This window comes from Mesoplodon densirostris, chromosome 14 (genome assembly GCF_025265405.1).
Source record: "Mesoplodon densirostris isolate mMesDen1 chromosome 14, mMesDen1 primary haplotype, whole genome shotgun sequence".
NCBI classification, from domain to species: Eukaryota; Metazoa; Chordata; class Mammalia; order Artiodactyla; family Ziphiidae; genus Mesoplodon; species Mesoplodon densirostris.
Genome location: NC_082674.1, coordinates 75,818,047 through 75,834,236, shown reverse-complemented (window position 1 = coordinate 75,834,236; position 16,190 = coordinate 75,818,047).

The following is a 16,190-nucleotide window of genomic DNA, read 5'->3' as shown; positions in this document are numbered from 1 at the left end:
TTGCCCGGGATCCCGGCTGCCTCGGGGCCCTTCTGTCTGTGACTCTGCCTCCAAGCCAGCTAGTGGAAAACTGAACTCACTGTTGATCTCCACACCAGGTCCCCCACTTAACTTTCACATTTCTGACCTGAGAATAATGATCATCCCAGATGCTGAGGCTAAACACTGTGAAATCATCTTTGACTTTGTCTCTCAGCTTAAATCCTATCCAATGGTAAGTCCCTCACCCAAAACTGCCTTCATCCCAGTCCTCCGTACTCAGACAAAGGTCAGGACCAGAGCCTGTCCCTGGCAAGGGCCCACTCTGTTCCAGCTATGGGGTGCAGGTGGGGATGTAGAGGTGGGTCCTTGCCCTCAGGGAGCTTCTAATCAAATGCGGGAGGCCCACCTGTCCAACCTTCCCAATGACACAGACAGACTGGGAAGGCTCCAGGTGGGTGATGGCATTTGGATGTGATCTTAAAAGACGGGAGCCTTTGAATCAGTGCAGAAGCTGAGGAAGGGCATTCCAGGCTCGGGAACAGTGACTGTCCATTCAGTGATGTTTTAAGGGCCTGTTTGTTCAGGTACCTTCTGCCCAGTAACTAGGACAGAAGACTCTGCTCTCACGGATTTTACAAATTCAAGCACGATAAGTACTATAAAGAAAATAAAACAGAGTACATGGTGGAGAGTGACAAGGGGAGGCTTCTCTAAGGAGAAATTTGCAGAAGGTCTTAATGATAAAAAAGGAGTCATGTGAAACTGAAGGAGAGTGCATTCCAGGCAAAGGAAACAGGCAGTGTGAAGAAGACAAACCTGAGTCCTTCAGAGAACAAAATACACTTGTAATCTGGACAGGCTAGACATATAGACAAATAGGAAAGAACCGCGAGTCCATCAATAAACCCATGTATCTACAGTTAATTACATTTTCAACAAGGGTGCCAAGAGCATTCAATGAAAAAAAGAATGGTCTTTTTGACACACGGTGTTAGAACAACTGGATATCCACATGTCAAAGAGTGAATGTGGTCCCTCACCTCACAGCATATGCAAAGATTAACTCAAAATGGATCAAATATCCAAATGTAAGCGCTAAAACTATAAAACTCTTGGAAGAAAACATAGGAGTACATTTTCATGCCCTTGGATTTGGCAATGGATTCTAAGATATGCCCTCAAAAGCAGAAGCAAAAAAAGAAAAAATAAATTGGACTTCAAAATTTTTAAACTTTTGAGCATCAAAGGACACAATGAAGAAAGTGAAAATAATAAAACCTACAGAATGAGGAAAAGTGTTTGCAGATCAAATACTTACAGATCTGATAAGATTCTGATTTCCAGCATATATAAAGAACTCTTAGCACTCAATAATAAAAAGAAAAATAGTTCAACTAAAAAATGGACAAAGGATTTGAATAGACGTTTCTTCAAAGAAGGTATATAAATGGGCCAAAAGCACATGAAAAAATGTTCAATATCACTAGTCATTAGGGAAATGCAAATCAAAACCACAATGAGATACCACTTCACATCCACTAGACTGGCCAGAATTTTTTAAATGAACAATAAAATGTGTTGCCAAGGATGTGGAGAAATTGGAACATTCACCCATTGTAAAATTGTACAGCTGCTTTAGAAAACAGTTTGGCAGCTCCTCAAAAATCTAAACATAGAATTACCCTATGACCCAACAATCCCACTCCTAGATATACACCCAAAACAATTGAAAACAGGTACACGAAAATTCATGAGTACTAATCACAATAGTCAAAAGGTGGAAACAACCCAAATGTCCATCACCTGCTGAATAGATAAGCAAAATGTGATATATCCATACAGTGGAATAACAATTAGCCATAAGAAAGAACAAAGTTCTGATACCAGTGTCACATATTGTATTATTCCATTTATATGAAATATCCAGAATAGATAACACTAGAGAGACAGAAAGTAGCTTAGTGGTTGCCAGGGACTGGCAGACGGGGGAAATGGGAAACGGCTGCTTACTGGAAATAAGGTTTCCTTTTAGGGGATGAAAATGTTTCGGAACAAGATAGAGGTGATGGTCACACAACATGAATGTACTAAATGCCACTGAATTGTGCATTTTTAAATGGTTAACTTTTATGTTATATGAATTTTATCGCAATAAAAAATACATTTTCTGACAAAATACTTATATTCAGAGTACTTAAAGGACTCCTAGGGACTTCCCTGATGGTCCAGTGGTTGGGACTCCATGCTTACAATGCAGGGGGCACGGGTTTGATCCCTGGTCCAGGAACTAAGATCCCACATGCCGTCTGGTGCAGCCAAAAAAAAATCTTTTAAGTAAAAATAAATAAATAAATTTTAAAAAGAGAACTCCTATATATAAATCAATGAGAAAAATCAATTTTTCAAAGGGGCAAAAGACCTGAACAGACACTTCACCAAAGAAGACATGGCTAATAAGCATATGAAAAATGCTCAACGTCATTTGTCAGCAGGAAAATGCAAATTAAAACCAGAAGGAGAGGACTTCCCTGGTGGTGCAGTGGTTAATACACCTGCCAGTGCAGGGGACACAGGTTCGAGCCCTGGTCCGGGAAGATCCCACATGCCAGGGACCAACTAAGCCCGTGAGCCACAACTACAGAGCCTGCACTCTAGAGCCCGCGAGCCACAACTACTGAGCCCGTGCACCACAACTACTGAGCCCGTGCACCACAACTACTGAAGTCCGCACACCTAGAGCCCACAATGAAGAGAAGCCACCACAATGAGAAGCCCGTGCACCACAACGAAGAGTAGCCCCCACTCACTGCAACTAGAGAAAAGCCCATGCACAGCAACGAAGACCCAATGCAATAAATTATTTAATTAATTAATTTTAAAAAAACAAAAAAAACCCAGAAGTTGATATCATTACATGCTCACCAGACTGAGAAAAAGACTGATAACAGCAAGTGCTAGTGAGGATGTGGAGCAACTGGAACTCTCAGACACGGCCGATTAGAAGTGTACTTGGTAGGATAATTTTGGAAAACTGTTTGGCAAGATCCACTAAAGCTAAATATTTGCTTTTCATATGACCCAGTAATTCCACTCCAAGATATTTACCCAAAAGAAATGAGTGCATGTGTCCACCAAAAGACATATCCATAAACATACTTATCAGCTTTATTCATAGTTGCCAAAAACTGGAAACCATCCACATGTCCATCAACAGGGAATGGATAAGTAAACTGAGATACTGAACCAATACTGAGACAACCTGGATGGCTTTCCCCAACATTCTATTGAGCAAGAAAAGCCAGACACAAAAGATCATATATGTTTTGATTACATTTCTGTGAAAGTTCTAGAACAGGCAAAACTAATCTACAGTGATAGAAGTCAGAATGATGTTCTCTCCCGGGGATATTGACTGGGAAGGGGGACAAGAGACTTTCTGGAGTGAAGGAAATGCTCCGCCCCTTGATCCGGGTGAGGTACACATATGGAAACAGTCACTGGGCTGTGCACTTTTCTGTCTGACCTGAGTAATATTTCAAAAAGCCCCTGTGAGTGCAGAGTGGGAGGGGTTCTGCCAGAAGTGGAGGGCATGTTAAAAACTGGCACATTCACCCATCATGCATCTCCATGACCTGGCTGGTCAGGCCTGAACCCTGGAGTGGACTCAGCCTGGGCCTCAGGCAAGAGGAGGCTTAGGGAGCACTTTTTCTCACACTGCCCGGCCTCGGTGACGAGCCCCAGGCCCAGGGAGCAGGAGGGATGCAACCGCGCACCTGGCAGCCGTGCAGGGCACAAACCAGGTCCTGGTCCCCCAGCACAGAGCTCACACTCAGCTGCAGGCTGCTCCCATAAGACATCCTGGTGAAAGGTGATGGGGTGTCCTTTGACCCAGTAAACGGCATGCTAGGACCAGCAGGAGACAGCTCTGAGGAGTCTAAGGAAGTTGGGGCCGCGACAGGGCCCACACTTCATCATACCATGGGTTCCAGCTCGAATTGAGAAGAGCCTGGGGAGTCTAGGGAATGAGCCCCTTCCCTCAGAGGCACAGAAGAGCCTGGCGGGAACTGGACGGAGAAGGCCAGGACTGGCCTGGGCGCCCTGTAGTCCTGGGTGGCACACGAGCCCTGATCAGCTCCTAGACCTACAGCTTTGGGGACCGAGGCCGGGGGCACTTCTGTGGTTCCCATCACTGCCAGGTCCTCCTTGGAGCTGACAGCCAGGTGGCATCCACCCTTTGCCCAAAGATCCTGCTAAGCCCAGGGCCTGCCGAAAAGTCTGTGGGCCCTCAGAACTAGGAGCATGGAGGATGGTGCAGGTGAGTAGTGGGATGGGGTGGGGGGGACCTGGAGTTTTGGTCCCCACCCTCCGTCGACATCTCTTCCCCCAGCCTGGAAGAGGTCCTGTGTGTTCATGAGTCTCAGCTGTTAAAAATAACCTGCCTCTCCATCATCCTGACAGCCGTGCTCCGGGACAGTGTGTTCCAAGCCCAGGCTGCTCTCCAGGGACTGGAGCAATGGGGCAAGAAGTGCTGTGGATGTTCCTAGCCGACTCAGGCCAGGAGAGAGTGTCCGGAAGCCAGGCTCTCACAGCCTGTGACAGTTCGGGCTCCCCAGCCACACGTCAGCCCTCCTGCCCCCCGAGATCCTGGGGGTTTGGGTCCAGTGATGGGAGCCCCAGGAGTGCTCGTGCCGTGCTGTGTTTTGCCTTGGAGCTATGGGATCAGGGGCCTTTCCTGGTGAACTGGAACTTTCTCCCCACTTGCCCGGAACCTGCCTATCACCACGTGGCTTCCTCCTCTGATTCCCAAAAAACACCCCTGGCGCGGCCCAGAGGGGACTTTACTGGGGATCAGGGAGGTGAAGAAGGGACCTGGGTGCATGTACAGCCATGCCCTTGTCCCTCAGACGCGGTCCTCCCTCTGCTGTGGCCTCCTCCCCACAAAAGAGAAAGAGGGGTGACAACGGCTCTCGGAGTGAAGAGCTCAGGGTCTGGAGGCAGAAAGACCCATGTTCAAATCCTGCCCCCATCCCTGACTACAGTGTGACCCCGAGCAATGTGCTTGACCTCTCTGTGTCCTGAGTCCCTTGTTGGTAAAACAGATGCTCATGGTCCCAACTTGCAGGGTTTCCGTGGGGGCTAAAGGAGTTCCAATTGCTGCTAACTGCATAGCGCCCCACACCTAGTGAGCGCTTAGTGAACAGTGTCATCGTTAGGGCACCGTGGTTAAGAGCATCGGCTCTGGAATGGAACTTCAAATCCTGTCTCCTCTACTGACTAGCTGTGTGGTCTTGAGCAAGTTGCTTAACCTCTCTGATCTTTCATATCCTGGCCTGTAAAGTGGAAGAATGCCACTTACCTCCTGAAGCTGTTGCAAGGCATCTTGTGTGGATGCTCTTAAGATGGTGCTGAGTGTGTGCTGAGCAATCAGTAAGTGTGTGAGGCCCCTGGCAGGGGAGCATCAGGCTGGAGCCCCAGAGAGGGACAGGTGGGGGGCAGGGGGTGGAGGAATAAAGGCAGCTCCTTGGGCCCGCACTTCTTCAGGAAGAGTTGGAGGCCTTCCTGACCACACACCGTGCAGGCTGGAGGCTCTTGGGGCATGCCTACCCCAGGCTCACCTTGCTCCACACCAGGGAGCCCCACAGGCTTCCTGAGGCTCCCCAAGCAGCAGACCCATCCCAGCCAGCAGGCTCTCCCCCACCCACCTTCATGCTATCCTGCTGCACCCAAGGGTGGGGGAGAAGGAGGGAGAGAGAGACAGAGACCGAGGGAAATTAAGAAAGAGGCTCAGGATCCAGGGAAAAGCAAAGAGAAGGGGAGAAAGGAGGAGATGAGAGAGAATGAGGGAAGGGAGGAGGAGGAAAGAGACCCAAAGTGAGACAGAGAAGACAAAAGGAACAGAAAAATTCTGCAAATGTAGGAAACAGGAGTGACCTCTCCAAAAGGCCCAAATGGAAGGAGGGAAGTGAGAGGGAGGGGACCAGCCGCGGAACCCTGAGGTGGGGCTGGAGACAGCCTGACCTCCCTGCAAACGGTGCTTTTACCTAAAGATGGGTAATATGTTGTCATGACAACAGATGTAGCATTTAGGGCAATTACTTGTGAATAACAGAGGGAAGAGGGAGCAGCCCTGGCTGGTGCTGCAGCCCAGGGAGGGGGTGTCTCGGAGGCAGCCCCAGGCCCCCATCTGCCCCTGCCCCACCCCAGACCCTCACCTCAGCCTCAGCTCGGCCAGGACCTTTCCAGTCCAAGAGTCTCCCCCGGGGCAAAATTCTGAGCCACACTGCAATTCCCCAGGCCCCGCCTCCTTTCCATCCTGCCTAGCCTGACAGCAAACACAGGCACCGTCTCTGCAACAGCATCTCACCTTAACTCTCTCCACGACCCACTTAACAAGGCACAGCAGGGGCCTCATTTTACAGATGACACTACAAGAGTCAGCGAAGTCGAGTAACTTTTCTGGGGGTCACACAGCAAATCAGCCGGTTTCTGAAGGCCACTCTGCTGCTCAGCTCAGGCCCTCCCCAGATGATTCCCAGGATGTGGGCAGGCCTAGAGATGGGCTATCCCTGAACACCTCACCCTCCAGCACCTTCTGGAAAGGGTCAGAGACAGCATATGTGAGTGAGAAGAAAGAGGGGAACAAAACGTTCAATGCACTGGCTCTGTACAGACACCGTCCCATTTTGTCTCGAGATAATTCTTCTATTTTAGACATGAGAAAACAGGCTAAGAGAAGTGACATCCCCAAGGACCCCACTTGGTCGGGGGCAGATGCCAGCCCCAGCGCCCCGTTGATGGGCAGCTCTGGAGCTGCTCCAGGCCTGGTGGAGCCGGGGCAGGTGGCAAAGCAACTCACTGGACACCCCAGGGTTTGAGGAATTAGGGAGCTTCTGCAGGGTGACTGCAGGGCCTGGGCTCTGTTTGCTGGGGGTCCTGAGTCTGGGGCCTTGGAGACCTCAGAGGTCAAGGCTCCCATCCAGCTTCCTGCTGTCGAGGGCAGCCCCCATTAGGAAGCCTCTGTGTCCACAGGTGCCCCTTCTGCTTCCATCCTCTGAGCCATTGGCCTCACATCCACAGAGCCTGCAGACAAACAACCAGTGCGAGGTCACCAGACCAAGGGGGTGGTGGGTCAGCCCAGCTCCCAGAGCCTAGGGGAAGGAAGGGAGTGCCGGGCTGCGATGAGTGGGCAGCTGGGAAGTGCGTGCTTGGCCTCAGCAGAGGGCACGTTTGTTAGTAATCCCGGTCTCTGGGAGGATGAGGCTCTGGCCTTTCACAGGCCTTCAGAGCTCTGCCTGGCTGGCGTCAGAATAACAGCAGGGCCCTCTTAACACCCTCCAGGGCCATCCTGAGGGAGCTTCCCCAAGGATGAGACCCAGACCCCAGTATCTCCCTGAAACAGCCCCTAGAACCTGGAAGGGCTAGCCAGGGCCGAGGCCTGACCCAGGTGGGAGGGGAGAGAACCAAGGGGCTGGGGGGTCCCAGAAGCTGCTTACTGCTGTGGAGTGGATCCGTGGGGGAGAAGGAGCGTGTGTGTGTGTGTGTGTGTGTGTGTGTGTGTGTGTGAGAGAGAGAGAGAGAGAGAGAGAGAGAGATCACTAAGGGAATTGACTGCAGTTGGTGAGGTGGGGCTGAGGATTTTAAGCCTTTCTAGAGAATTTATCAACAGACTTGACAAAACAAAGGAAAAGAAGAGGAACGGGACGAGGAGGAGGAATCAAGAAAATAGAATAAAGGGGCTGATGTCCCTGCACGGGGGTCCCTCTAGTGCCCCCACCCACCATGCAGGCCCGTCCCTACAGGTGCAGGTGGCACAGAGCCTGGCCTGGCCACCTAGGGGGCTCACGGCACTCTCACACTGTGACGGGGGGCGGTGGGGGTAAGGTGAACAGCCCCAGGCACCCAGGGGAGCAAGAGCGGTCCTGCATGGAGCTGCCAGGGCAAGTAACCTCTGCGTGGTCAGGATTCACCCCAGCGGAGACTTCTGAGTGAGGATGAGAAAGGAGGATGGGAAGGGAAGCGGGGTGTACTCGTCACTGGCTGGATCCGAGTCTAGGGGAGTTGGTATACAGAGGGGGGCAAGGAAGCCTGGGCAGAGTAAGAGGGGGCTGCATCTTCTGAGTCCCCACCCCAGGCCAGAGGTCAGGGCACCCAGAGTCAGGACACGAGGGGCTGCATCCATATCACGCCAGTGAGCCCTGCAGCCAGGGTGAGAGGTGGGCTCCACACTGTCCTCGCCCCTGAGCCGAAGGGCCGAGGGCGCCAGGCTCACCAGGTTACCCCTCGGCATCTGCAGAGCCACTCCCAATCCCCAGAGTGCAGGGCAGAGGGGGATGCGTGTCAAGGACAAGCCAAGCCCTAGAGGGGTCTGGAAGCCTGGCGGGTGGGCTGAGGTGGGTGTCATGTGAACCCTGATGACTTGTGGGGCGGTTGGTGCCAGCCTTCCCTCAAACCTCCACCCACACACACCGGCCTGGTACCACGACTGCGGACCAGCCCCTCCTCACTGCCTGCCCCGTCCCTGCCCCTTCTCTAAGGGCACATGGGCGGTGGTTGTGCCGCATCTGAGCTGAGCTCCAACCTCCACAGAGAGCCATGACCTGAGTTTGGGAGACCTGCTCTGATTGTGGCTCCAGGCATCGCTGGCTACGTGATACTTCCTAAACCGGCTGGCCCCATTTCTGCACCTGCAGGACAGAGGGTAGAGATGAAATTGACACCCCAGATTCATTCTTTTCCTCCTAACAGGGTCTTTGTAACCTGGTCCCTTTCTCCTTCCTTCATCCACGCAGTTCCCACCTCCTGGTCTCCACTGACCGGGTCTCAAAGGAGTACATGGGAAATGGGGTGCTGGGCATGCAGCCAGGGGTCCAGGGACACCCACAGGCCCACAGAGACCAGTGACACTCACCCAGACCCCGGGAGCAGCGGCCTGAGGGACTTCTGGGCCGAGAGAAGAAAATAACCCAGCCTGTGAGCTGCCTCCCGCTGTGACTGTGTCTCCTTCCCTTTGCCTCCCGCTCCCCGTCCTCCTGACACTCATCTCTCTTCCCCACTTCCTGGAGCCAGGACACCCGACATCCCTACTTATTTTTAGTCCATGGCCTCTGGAGCAAGGCTGTTGGCCCCAGGCCGCCCCGGCCCTATCCCCTGCCCCTGGGGGGCAGCCTGGGGCCAGAAGGCATCTCAGAGCATGAGGGCGCACACACCCAAGCCATAGGCTGGACAGTACCCACCCCTGCTCACTCCCTCCTGCACCCACCTCCTGCCTGAGACGGCAGCCACTGGTCTTCTGTGGAGTGTGGCCTCCAGCAGGCCTCCTCCCAGCTTCCTGCCCCCACCAAGGCTCAGCCCCTGCTGCACTCGGTCCCTCAGCGCTCTATAACCTTGTACTGGAGACCTGTCCGTTGCCCACTGGACCCCTACACACACCGCCGCTCCCAGGGTTCAGGGTGGTGTTCAGCCCTTCAAACCTGGTACAGAGCTCAGCGCACTGGACAAGCAGGGCAGGAAGGAACCCAGATGTCCAGGCCGGCTCAGCACAGGGCCCTCCAAACTGCTTATTTTGGACTGTCCATCCCAAGACCACAGCCAAGGTGGTTATGGGGGGCAGCAGGCATCACCGGGGGCAGCCTCTGTCCACCTCCACAGTCCCAGGAGTTCCCTTCGGCCCCAAACTTGCACACTCCACTCACAGCCAGCCTGCCCAGCTCCCCAAAGACAGCTCAGCCAATGGCCCATATCTCTCTACTATTCTTCCCTCCCCAGGAGGAGTTCCAACAACTATAGCTTTCTCCACCTCACCACGTCTCCAGGGACACTTTAGCACCCTGGAAACTGGTGTCAGGGCAGCTGACCAGCCAGCCCTTACATCTTCACTATTTGCCAGGCACTGTCAGTCCTGGGATATGTAGTGAAGAAGACAGACAAATAAATATTCCAGCCCTGGTGGAGCTTATCGTCCAGGAGGGGACAAAGATGAGGAAGGATAGGTAGGTGAAATAGCTACTATGCCACTGGAGATAAGTGCTGAGGAGAAAACCTATAGCAGAGAAGTGAGATAAGTGCTTGGTTGGGGAGGGGGCCGGGAAGGTGCAGTGGGTAATGATGCTCACTGATGCATGGGGACTGCCAGAGTGACCCATTGCTGTGGAGCACTGTCCTGGTGAAGAGAATTGAGGCTCAAATTCCTCTCCTGGAACACAGGGAGCAACAACATCTGCTCAGACCAGGTGATCAGACTCACAAGCACCACAACAGGCCGTTCAGCTATTGGGGCTGCGTGACTCTTGAACAATCCTTGCCTTACTTTATACACTCCTGAGCGAACAAGACCTCCAAGTGCCCCCAGCATCCCTTTCCCACTCTTCCTGCCCATCTGCAGCCCAGGTCAAAGTGTGAAGGCCCAGTGGTTAGGACTCGGCACTTTCACTGCCAAGGTCCTGGGTTCGATCCCTGGTTGGGGAACTAAGATCCCACAAGCTTCAAGGTGTGGCCAAAAAAAAAAAAAGTGTGAAGGCCCAGGAAGTCCCCAGCCTCACCCAATCCCCACCATGATGCCTGGCCTTGACCCCGGCAACCTGCCCCCAGACTTTTCCTCTGCTGGAACCTGTGTTTCCATATGCAGCTTTCTCGGAATCTCCGGGGTCCTCCTGGGAGCTGACATTTGATACCTGGGTACCCCCTACTGCAGCAGCAGTGCAGGAAGCCTAGAGGTCTCCAGAGATGACTCCTTTTATCATCCCCAGTAGCTCCCCTCACATCACACTGGGTGGCCCAGTCCCCCATGCCCACAGAGGACAAGGCCAGGATTCCCCCTAGACCTAGCTGCTAGGTTTGCACACTAGCTGCTGCTATAGTTTGAGAATGCCTTCCTGGCACTCCCTATAGCCTCATCTCAGCTCATAGAGAGAGTTCTGGCCTCTGCTACTGATGTCTGTCATAGGCACAGTAGTAAGGGTGTAGACACAGATGTGGTGTTTTTGACATTTGCCTGAGAACACTTCCCTCCCAGCAACACACGGAAGAAAGCCTGGCAGAAGCTCATGGAAGCATGGGGTGACAATAGGCCGGTAGAGGAGATTCCATACACAGGATGAGGCCATCTTCCAGGGCAGAGTTCACCCTCCTTCTATCAGGCCACTGAGCAGTGAGTCAGGGGACACCTGGGAGACAGGGGCTTCTGCCAGCTCACCTTGGAGAGGACCTGGGCTTGAGAGGAGTAATCATAACGGCTCTGCCATTTGCGGTGCCCTCTCTGCGCTCCCACACTCTACTAGGACATTTTAGGTATTATCTCTTCCTCTCAACACACCTCTCCAATCTTAAGGTAGTTAGCTTTATCCCATTTTAAACATGAGGAAATGGAGGCTTGGAGAGGTTATGCGCTTTGTCTGAGGCCACATGGCCAGTAGGCGATGGAGCCAGGTTTGACTGCAAATCCAAGTACTGCTTTCATGCTGCCACTGGGATGACCCAACCAGGCCCTCTCCCTGCCTGTCACCTCTCTGTCCAGCCCCTTCTACTCATCCACACTCCGGGATGGGTCCCTGCCATCACCTCCCGGGACACCCCGGTGCTTCCCCAGCTCTGCGGGACAGTTCTCCCGCCTGTAGCTCAACCAAGGCCAGGATGGAATCTTCCAACAGAATTTCTCTAGGAAACTATGGGAAAACAAAACAAAACAAAGCAGAAAAATTAAACACCAAATCAGAGATGCATTCCTGGAGCGCACGGTTCCCAGCCTTAGGTGGCTAAGGCCAAGGCTGTCCCAGATTGCTGGGAAAACTCACTCGCTCAACAGATGTTCCTGTGTGCCTGCTCTGTGCCATGCTGTACCTTTAGGCGAGGAACAGGCACCAGGTAGAGGAGTCCCTGGTGCACATGCGGCCACAGCAGGGGTTACTTAAGAACCACAACTTCTCCTTGTGTCATTCTAGGCCATGACCCCATGGGAGCATGTTTTCCCCAGGAGGCCCCCCTCCCCTGCCTGCCCCTCCTGGAGGACCTCAGCTCACTTCCTCCTCCATGACCCCCCAACCCCCAGCTCAAGTCCCCTTCCAGCCTTACTTTACACACAATGTCAAGCACAGGCTCGCTGCTGCCACCACCAGGCACATGCCCACCCCTCTGTTCCACCAGCCCCCAGCCTGCCTTGGGGGAATATCTTTCAAGATGGCCCTTCTGAGGGCTCCCCTGGTGGTGCAATGGTTAAGAATCCGCCTGCCGGGCTTCCCTGGTGGCGCAGTGGTTGAGAATCTGCCTGCTAATGCAGGGGACACAGGTTTGAGCCCTGGTATGGGAAGATCCCACATGCTGCGGAGCAACTGGGCCCGTGAGCCACAACTACTGAGCCTGCGCATCTAGAGCCTGTGCTCCGCAACAAGAGAGGCCGCAATAGTGAGAGGCCCGCGCACCGCGATGAAGAGTGGCCTCCGCTTGCCACAACTAGAGAAAGCCCTCACACAGAAATGAAGACCCAACACAGACAAGAATAAATAAATAAAAATAAAATAATAATAATAAAAAAAAGAATCCGCCTGCCAATGCAGGAGACACTTGTTCGAGCCCTGGTCCGGGAAGATCCCACCTGCCGCGGAGCAACTAAGCTCAAGCGCCACAACTACTGAGCCTGCGCTCTAGAGCCCGTGCTCCGCAACAAGAGAAGCCACTACAATGAGAAGCCCACGCACCACGAGGAAGAGTAGCCCCCGCTCGCCACCACTAGAGAAAGCCCGTGCGCAGCCACAAAGACCCAGCGCAGCCACAAAGACCCAACACAGCCAAAAATAAAATAAATAAAAATAAATTTATTTAAAAAAAAAAAAGATGGCCCTTCTGAGACTTCCCTGGTGGTCCAGTGGTTAAGACTCCGCGTTCCCAAGGCAGGGGGCCCGGGTTTGATCCCTGGTCGGGGAACTAGATCCCACGTGCATGCTGCAACTAAGATCCCGCATGCCGCAACTAAAGGATCCCTCATGCCTCAAGGCACAACAAGACCTGTCACAGCCAAATAAATAAATAATTTTTTTAATTAAAAAAAATAAAAAAGATGGCCCTTCTAAGGTTCATGCCCCCTAGATTTCCCTGGGACACAGATGTCATGGACAGGACAGGGAGGTGGCTGAGGGGTGTTACATGAGCCTCAGGTGGGAAGAGGATGGAGGCCATAATTGCCAGCCGAGGAGGAAGCCTGGTGGGCAGGTAGGGAAGCCGCTTCCTCAACAATACACAAGCAGAAAAAGACAGGGGTGAGGTGGGGGCCAGAGACCACTGACTCAGTTCCCCCTCCTCTCTCTGCCCCCACCCAGGGGTTCCTGGGGAAGCACCCAGGACATCACTTGAACCATGCTCTAGTCCAACTCCACCAGACAATGAGGAATTTGAAGCTCAGAGAGGTGAAGGGATTTGCCTAACATCACACAGCAATTTGGCAGCCTGGCTGGGACCATGACCCGAGCCTCTGGGCCCTGGCCAGTGCTTCTGAACCAGCTGAGGAAATCCTTCAAATAGCTGCCAGCCCTGTGCCCACCCTAACTCCAGAAGGGGGTGGAGAGGCCACAGCTGGGATTTGCAGCTACGACAGCTGTGTCAAAGTAGTACCTGACAACGGGCCCCCAGGGACTTAGTAGGCCCTGCTGCCTGTGACCACCCGGCCCAGCCCTCTCCTGCACTGGCCCAGGCAGGGCTGGGTTTAACCCTCGCCTGACCCCAGTGTCTAGGGACTCCAAGCAGCAGGCTCAGGCAGCCTCTCACGCTCCCTCCCTCCCAGCTGCAGCTGGGCTGGGGTGGGAACTGGGATGACACAGGGACACCCGGGCTCCCCACTGCCAGAGTCCAGCCCTTTTCCTTCTTCAAGCAGCCCAGGTCCCCATCCAGGTAGAGGTAGTGACAGTCCATCTGAGCCCTGGCTGCTCTGAGATCAGAGGGGCCCACCCCCGCCAGCTCCAGAAGGGGCATGCCCCCTCCCCAGGGAACTCAGAGGTCAGGGCCTTCGCACCCTTGGTTGGGGCCCAGCATCTCCTCTGCCTGCCGGGGAGCCAGGAGCCCCAGAAGGCTGCAGCAGGGCCAGAGATAGCCCCGACTTGCCAGGGAGGGAGGCTCTTTTTTAGTCCCCAGTGTGTTCCGATCCCCTTGCCATCACAATGGTCCACGGAGCCTGCCGGCCCCAGGAAGAGTAAGGACAGTCCCCAAAGGAGAAGCAGAAGTCAGAGGGCCAGGAGGAGGAAGAGGGGAGGCTGAGAGAAGGGGGAAGGAAGGGCCAGGGGAGGGGAAGGGAGGGGAGAGAGGGGAGAGAGGAGGAAACAGGGGTGGAACCCCAGGGGTAGAGGGTGGGTGTTAAGAGGGGTCGCCTCTCCCTTTGAAATCACTGCTATCACTGGATGGTCACAAGCCAAGCCAAGGGCAAGAGACTTTGGCCAAGGGCCAGGTGAGGGTGTAAGAAGATCAGAGCCAGCAAGCCTGGGGAGGGTGCAAACTGACCTCCAGACTTCTTCCAGCCCTGGCCTTCTGACAACAGCCTTCCTCACACTGCCGCCACTGCCGGACAGAAGGACGGACGGATGCGGGAGCGCGAAGAATCCCAGAATCTAATTTTAGCTGAGTGCCCCCACCACCCCCGATAACAGCCAGCAGAGCCTAGAAGGGTGGGAGCTCCACACCACTTGCCCGGTGCCAGCAGCAGGGAGACTGCCCCCAAGCCGTGGGGTCTCTGCAAATGAGACCCTCCAGCTCACACAGGACAGGGACTTTGTTGGGCTGGGGACCCTGGGGCCTGCTCTCCTGTCTCACTGGTGAGGCCAGTGAGTGCCATAGTTGAGAGTAGGTTGGGTGGGTTTGTGTGCCGGCTCTGGATGACCTCAAAAAAGTCCCTCAACCTCCCTCGGTCTCAGTTTCCTCACCTGTCAAATGGGTACAGCAATCTCTCCAATTGATCTCAGATGATGCATGTCAGGCACTGGCCCTAATGACTCAGAGTGGTCATTATTCCTCTCGCCACTGCCTGACTCAGGGGGCCCTGAACTGATCGGTCATTCCAGACCCAGTCTGCATCTGCACTGAGGTACAAAGGTGAGGAAAACAGACCTGATCTGCCCAGCAGCCTGACTCTAAGGACAACTGATTAACTCCAGGAATCTCTATGTCCAGACCTTCCTGGGAGCTGGGCTGGGGGCGGGGCAGAGATAAATCCTCAAGCTGGGGAACCCGGGGACCACTGGGGTAATCCCTTGTGGGCAAACAGGGACACTGAGGCTCCGAGAGGGACCCGGCCCTGCCCGGGGGCAGCTAGACAGATGACGGCAGAAGCAGGGTATGACCCCGGCCTCCCCACCACCTCCCCAGTGATTTTCACTGGCATGGAAATCCCACCCCAGTCCTGCCGCCCACAGCAACCAGGCCCTCTGAGCAGAACTCCCGGCCTGCACAAGGAACACAAAGTTGCCTAGTGTCAACCCCAGCTGGGTAGATGCCTCCTCCCCAGCCAGCATCAACCTCATTTGCAAGTGGTAGCTGGACAAGGTTTCACACCCGCTTCCCAGCAGCCCCCCACCAAAACACACAAGATGGAGATCATGCGGAGGAAGGGGAGGTGCAAGGGCCTGATGAACCCACAAGCCCCCCTCCACCTTTAGTCTTACTGGCAGGTCAGTCAGGCCCTCCTGCCACGGGTACCTTCTGAGCCAATGGGTCAGGAGTGCATCTTGCAACAATGCTCCAAAGAGCAAGTCCCAGCACCCTGATTTCTCAGCAGCTGGCCTGAGGCTGGGGCTGTGTCTGAACTCTGTTTCAAGGGTACCCCCTGTGATCTAAGACCCAGATTCCCACAGAGTGGGTGCAGTTGAGGGGAGGGGTCTTCCTAAGCCCTCCCCTGCCATGTCTTCTCTAATGGCGCCTCCCTTTGGTCAGGGCCATCTTAAGAAAGGGGCCTCCAAAAGGTAGAAGTGCCTGGCCAAGACGGCTCACCTGCTGGCTTTCTGTCCCAGCTCTCACCTCCAGGGCTTTCACCAGGATTACTCCTGGGAGAAGGAGGGCTGCATCCTCACCCCATATCTCTGCTGATCTGAGCCCAGCTCATTGACCCACTAACTCTCAGATGGGCTCTGGGGGAAATCAAAAGTGGGTGCTACTTACACAGAACAGCAGGAATGGGCTGTGAGAGGAGAAGGCCAGGGTGGGAGCCAGGGGTCCTGGGATCCAGCTCCACCTGCACC